Consider the following 6,000-nt stretch of genomic DNA (forward strand, 5'->3'; position numbering starts at 1 on the left):
CACGTAACCCAGAGTACAATCTGGACTGTTGAACAGCTGTGTCCCCTCAATTCTCCAACCTGGGGTGCTTTATACACTACTTTGCTGTGAGAGCAGCCACTCCTGGCCTGCTCTCCCACAGCCTCCAGCATGTAAATTACTCCAAGGTGAGTATAAAAGAGCTCTTAGCAAGCGACTCCTGAATTATATTGCAGAATGACACCAGCAAATTCCCAGGCCCAGGGTTGTCCCCAGAAATATGCATCTTGTACTGCCCAGCTCTTTCATTCTGGACAATACAAGCTTATATAAAATGATATGCACAAGCCCTGCTATCTGAAATGGAGTTCCTTAAAGCAATTCAATTCAAACACACACTGGTTTAGATAAAACAATAAAACAAGTTTATTAACTACAGATAGATTTTAAGTGATTACAAGTAATGTGGCATAAAATTCAGAATTGGTTACAGAGAAATTAAAAGGTAAGATGCACACTAACACCTAACTTAACAAGCTAAGTGAACTTAAAGCAAAGGATCGCTCTCACCATATGTTCTAGCAGTCTTACTGGCTGAATCTTTCAGCCAGGATCACTTCCCTGTCCAATGATGCTTCATTTGTCTTTCAAGCATTTTTTTGCCATGAGTAAAGATGAAGGGAGTGATAATTTGTGTCCTCTAGTCTCACTTCTTCGTCATTGAAAATCATCTCCAGCTGAGGTTCAGGCCACAGAAAGTCTATTGAATGGAAACCTCCACCTGTTCCATTGCCAAGATGTAAATTTCTCACTTACACCCATCTTCCTGCCAAAGAATGGCCACTTACCCAGGTGATAGTCCATTTGATTCTCTTGACACCTGACTGAGGCATCAATTTGCCTTTTGTCTCTCAGAACTTGGTTTGGGGGCTACTTCCCCAGATTTGAAATATGCCTAACATCATGCAGTATTGTGTTGCCACACATTTTACCAGGACAATAATGATTTACGAGTTATGAGTTTTCAAATGATACATTTTGTACAAAATATGTCTTGTGAGGTTTCAGTCTGTACCCTTATGTTCAGCCTTTTTATGTTCAGCCTGTAATTGCTGGGATCGCCTCTGGAGCCTTTTTAAAAAATTGGCATCATATTAGCTACCCTCCAGTCATCTGGTACAGAAGCTGATTTAAATGATATATTACACACCACAGTTAGTAGTTCTGCAATTTCTTACTTAAGTTCTTGGGTGAATACAATCTGGTCCTGGTGACGTATTACTGTTTATCAATTTGTTCCAAAATCTCTGCATCCTCTGCAATGAAGACCAATGCAAAGAATTAATTTCGCTTCTCTACAGTGGCCTTGTCTTCCTTGAGTGCTCCTTTAACGCTGTGGTCATCTAGTGGCCCCACTACCTGTTTGGCAGCTTCCTGCTTCTGCTGTACTTTGTCTTTAGCAAGTTGCTTCTCAAATTCTTTCTTGGCCTGCCTGCCTTATACTTTTATACCCAACCTGCCAGTGTGTGTGCACTTTCTTACTATCCTCACTAGAATTTTACTTCAAAATTTTAAAGGATGCCTTTTGCTTCTAATCGCCTCCATTACATGGCTGTTTAGCATTGTTCCATTCATTTGGTCCTCTGTCTTTTCTAATTTGGGGTAGATTTAGGCCTGAGCCTCTATTACGGTGTTTTGAAACAGCCCCATGCTCCTTGCAGGCATTTAATTCTTGTGACAGTTCCTTTTAATTTCCATCTGACATGCATCCTCATTCTTATGTAATTTCCCTTTTTAATGTTAAATGTTACCGAGGTGGGTTTTTTTGGCATTATCCACTCCAAAAAGATGTTAAATTTAATTACATTATTATCACTATTACTGAGAGGCTCAGCTATTTATTGGACGAGCTCCTGTATTCCACTTGACTGAATCAAGAATTGCCTCTCCCTTTGTGATTCCAGGACTAGCTGCTCCAAGCAGTCATCACTACTAATGTCTAGAAATTTTATTTCTGCGTCATGCCCTGAGGTGACATTTTCCCAGTCCATATGATAGTTGAAATCACCCATTATTATTGCGCTTTCTGCTTCTGTAGCCTCTCTAACCTCCCTAACCTCCCTTAGCATTTCACAAGCACTGTCACCATCCTGGTCAGGTGATCTTTTTGTTCGTTTTTTTTTCCTCTAGGGCTTTCCCCCTCTACCCCCACCCCATTCTTAGAGCATTCGATACACAAGGATTGTATCAAACTTGGGAATGTCTTAAACTCGTAGCCATTTAGCCATAAATGTCCAGTACTTTGAAAAAATCATTGCAATAGCTTTAAACATGGCTTGTTTGCAGATACCATTGAGACAAACATTAAACCATGTGTACAAAATAATATTCCCGTGCCTTAATTTCTGTACGGATATACAAAAGAATCTAGTTTGCATTATATAGTATTATGTTTCATAATTTATATTTTAAAATGCTGCATTAAAGGCATAAGCACAGTGGGACAGTGTTTGACCATAACAATTTATTTCCTGACTTTTGAAGTTGATGTTGCTAAGCACACCTTGCTCACTGTGGCTCTTGGATAGCAGGGCTTCTCAACTGTCAGCTCCAACAAGAATGTCAAGTGCAAAGGGGGAAGCAGTGCTGTAGACATTAACGCTACTGAATCTACAATAACTTACACTCGTTACCCTCCTGCTTTGAGGGTATTGGAGAGAATCTGTCAAATCCTCAAAGACCCTTCACTGTCCCTCAACCCACAATGCCAATCCCTTTCCTAGAACCAGATCTGAAACCATACTGTTCCCTCTGTTCATAGAAGTGGAGGGAAGTATGGAGAGGGTCTTATTTAAGAACTGAGATCAAGGAAAGCTTAGCTGTTAAGAAAAACAGGAGAATCAGAGTTTATGGGAAGGGGAGCTCAAGGGAGTGGTAGGAGTAGGAGATATTACTGCAATTTCATCAGTTCATATCCAGCTACTTCAAAGCTGAGACATCTGCCTGCATGTTCAAATCCAATCAGCTCTGGGCAATCTAACAGCAGACGAACAACCAGCAGTGAATGTTTTCTCTTTCATCTGGCCAGTATGACATTTTTGGAATAATTTATTGTATTTATTTATTTTATTCTGACTTGACACTGGTAATTCCCTGGGCCCTGTGTGTCTTGTGCAAAGAGAACTGAAGTACTGTGAACAGAAGGGGGGAGCTGCCCCTACAAAGCCCAGAAGAACAGGTAACAAGATATCAGCCTCTGTAAGCCTTTCGTTGAAGACCTTATCAGTTCCTAGAATCATGAACTGAGAATGTAATGTATTTGTTCACAATATTGTAGATCGTGTTGGTATTATAAATAAAAATTGCTTAGGTTCACATGACTAAGTGCTGCCTATTCTTGGCCTGTAGCCTTAAATACTTGCCTTTGAATAGGTGGTGGATGAAGCCAGTGCTACCCTGAGGGATATTGTTATCTGAAAACTGATGCTGTAGGAGTGTGCAGGCCACAGATTTAACCATTAAGTGTTAGGCACTAGTTCTTTCATCTGAAGTCATGGCAGAGAGCCCCCCACCATGCCCAGTTTGTCATGTGTGTGAGCTTTCTAGTCCATGGGAGATCCAGGAAAAAATGAAAAACAGAGCTAATGCCAAGAATAAGCTCAAAACACTGGTGTTTCATTTAACAGGAAAGTACGCTGGTCCATTGCGCAAGAGACCCATATATGCAGGTTCTCTCTTAAAGTAAGTTCTCTCCTGCCATGTAAATCCAAAGTGGACAGCCTAAGAACAGCCTCTATATCTCCACTGCAAAAAGAGGTGTGTCTTTACATTGATATAGCTATCTCAAGTTAGCTACCTCAATGTTAAATCCTAGTGGAGACAAAGCACAGGTAGTTTGTATCTCAATATGGTAATCATGGTCAACTCTATACCCCCAACTGGAATTTACCTGGACTAACTACATTGAGGTAGAAACCACAGTATCTTGTCTCCACTAGGATTTTACATTGATATACCTAACTCAGTTTTTTTTCTACTCTACAACTGTAGCTGAAGCTTCTGGTAGTGGAAGGGCTCTTCCTTGACTGGCTTGTTGCATGGGCCGAAAAGAATGCAAAGTGATTGCTACTACCACAGAAAAGCAGCATGCCAACGCAGGAGGAGACATCAGAAGGGTTGGACGGAAATGGACAATTGACTATATGTGAGTGCTATTGCCCTGTGTGCTGCATGGGTACCACCCCACCCAGCCCCAATGGGAAGAGCTGACACTGGAGGCGCAGGAGCTGAAGTATAGTGGGGCCAAGTAATAAGGATCTCCTCGACTGACATTTCTGTGGATGTGAAGTGCAATAAGTACCTTTTAATTCAGCCTGTCTACTCATCTAATAATAAAGTAATGCTGATACTTCATTTTTAAGGCACTTTCTCCTACCTCTAAAGTAGCTCCATATTTATTCCCCTTTTATAGATGAAAAAATTGAACAGAGGTGTGATAGGATTTTTTCAAAGTTGCATGGTGAGTCAATGGCAAAGCTGGGAATAGATGCCAGGAGTCCTGATTCTCCAGTTCTGTGCGTTAGCCACAAGACCAACCTTCCCATTGCTGGCTGCAGTGTTTTCTTTCCTCCCTTTCCCTCTCTGTTACAAGCTCTCTCTCATCAATTTTTTCCTCACTATTGTCTTTCTGATTCTCTGCCACCTGGCCCTATGTCCTTTCTACCTGTCCACTTCCCTTTCACCATGTCTATCATTTGGAGAATGGAACATGCTGCTACTCAGCTCCAGAAAGCAACATTGTTGGTCACCTGTCTCTGCTGAATTGAGCGGCACAATGGGGACAAGGGAGCCAGCAGAGAAGCAGCAGTTGGAGAAGAAAAATCATGTAGGGCTGTAAAGGACATCAAGAGATCAAGTCCAGCCCCCCAATGCTGAGGCAGGACCAGGAAAAGCTAGATCAATCCTCACAGCTGTTTGTCCAACCTGTTCTTAAAAACCTCCAATGATAGGGATTCCATATCTATTCTATTCCAGACCAAATCAATCCTTACAGTTAGTGCACATTAAGCCCTATCCTACCTTCAGCAGACTGAGAACAACTGATCACAGTCCTCTTTATAAGTCCTTAACATATCTGATGACTTCTCAGGTCCCCCTTCAATCTTTTCTCAAGATTAAACATGCCCTGTTTTTTTAAACTATTCTCATAAATCAAGTTTTCTAAACCATTTATCATTTTTGTTGTTCTCCTGTGGATTCTCTCCAATTTGTCCACATCTTTCTTAACATATTGCACATGGGACTAGACCCAGGCCTCACTAGTGCTGAGTAGAGCGGGACAATTACCTCCCATGTCTCACATATGACACTCGTGTTAATACAGCGCAGCATATTAGCTATCTTGACAACTGAATCATAACCCCCAGTTGCTTTTTAGCAGTACGACCACCTCAACAATTATTCCCTATTTTGTAGTTGTACATTTGATTTTTTTCTCTCTAAAGAAAATACAATATAGTCCTCATTCTCTGAATACCAGGGGCCACGTGGATTTTTTTTTCAGATAAGCGGGAGTTTGGATAAGTGTGAGGACAGGAGCCATTCAGCAGCCGGGTAGCCTCCCCCACAGCCAGGGGCTCATCCTCCTCCTGGCAGTCCTGGCCCAGGGTCTCCGCTCAGCCCTGCTCATTCGCCCCCAGGACTCCAGAGCTGCAGAGGGCTCCCTGGTCTGCTACAGCGCCAATGACACCCAATCCCTGAAAGCACACAGTGTGGGCTCTAGTTTGCCGTTCCGGCAGATCATAGTAGAGAGAGGGACACACTGCAGCCTCCCTCGTGCCTGCAGGGATCAGGTACCAACAGCCCCCAGCAAAGCAGGGTGACCTGTACAACTCCACTAGCACAGCCCCGCTCACTCCTGCTTGGGGTGGCCGGGCTACCAAGAGCTCCCTGCCCGGCCCCAAGAGCCATTCCGCAGCAGGCTGGCCTGCCCCCGAGCCGGGGGTTTGTCCTCACCCTCCTGGCCACAGGTCTCTGTGCCAC

The sequence above is a fragment of the Lepidochelys olivacea genome (assembly GCF_965140295.1).
Source record: "Lepidochelys olivacea isolate rLepOli2 genome assembly, chromosome: 3".
Classification (NCBI taxonomy): Eukaryota; Metazoa; Chordata; order Testudines; family Cheloniidae; genus Lepidochelys; species Lepidochelys olivacea.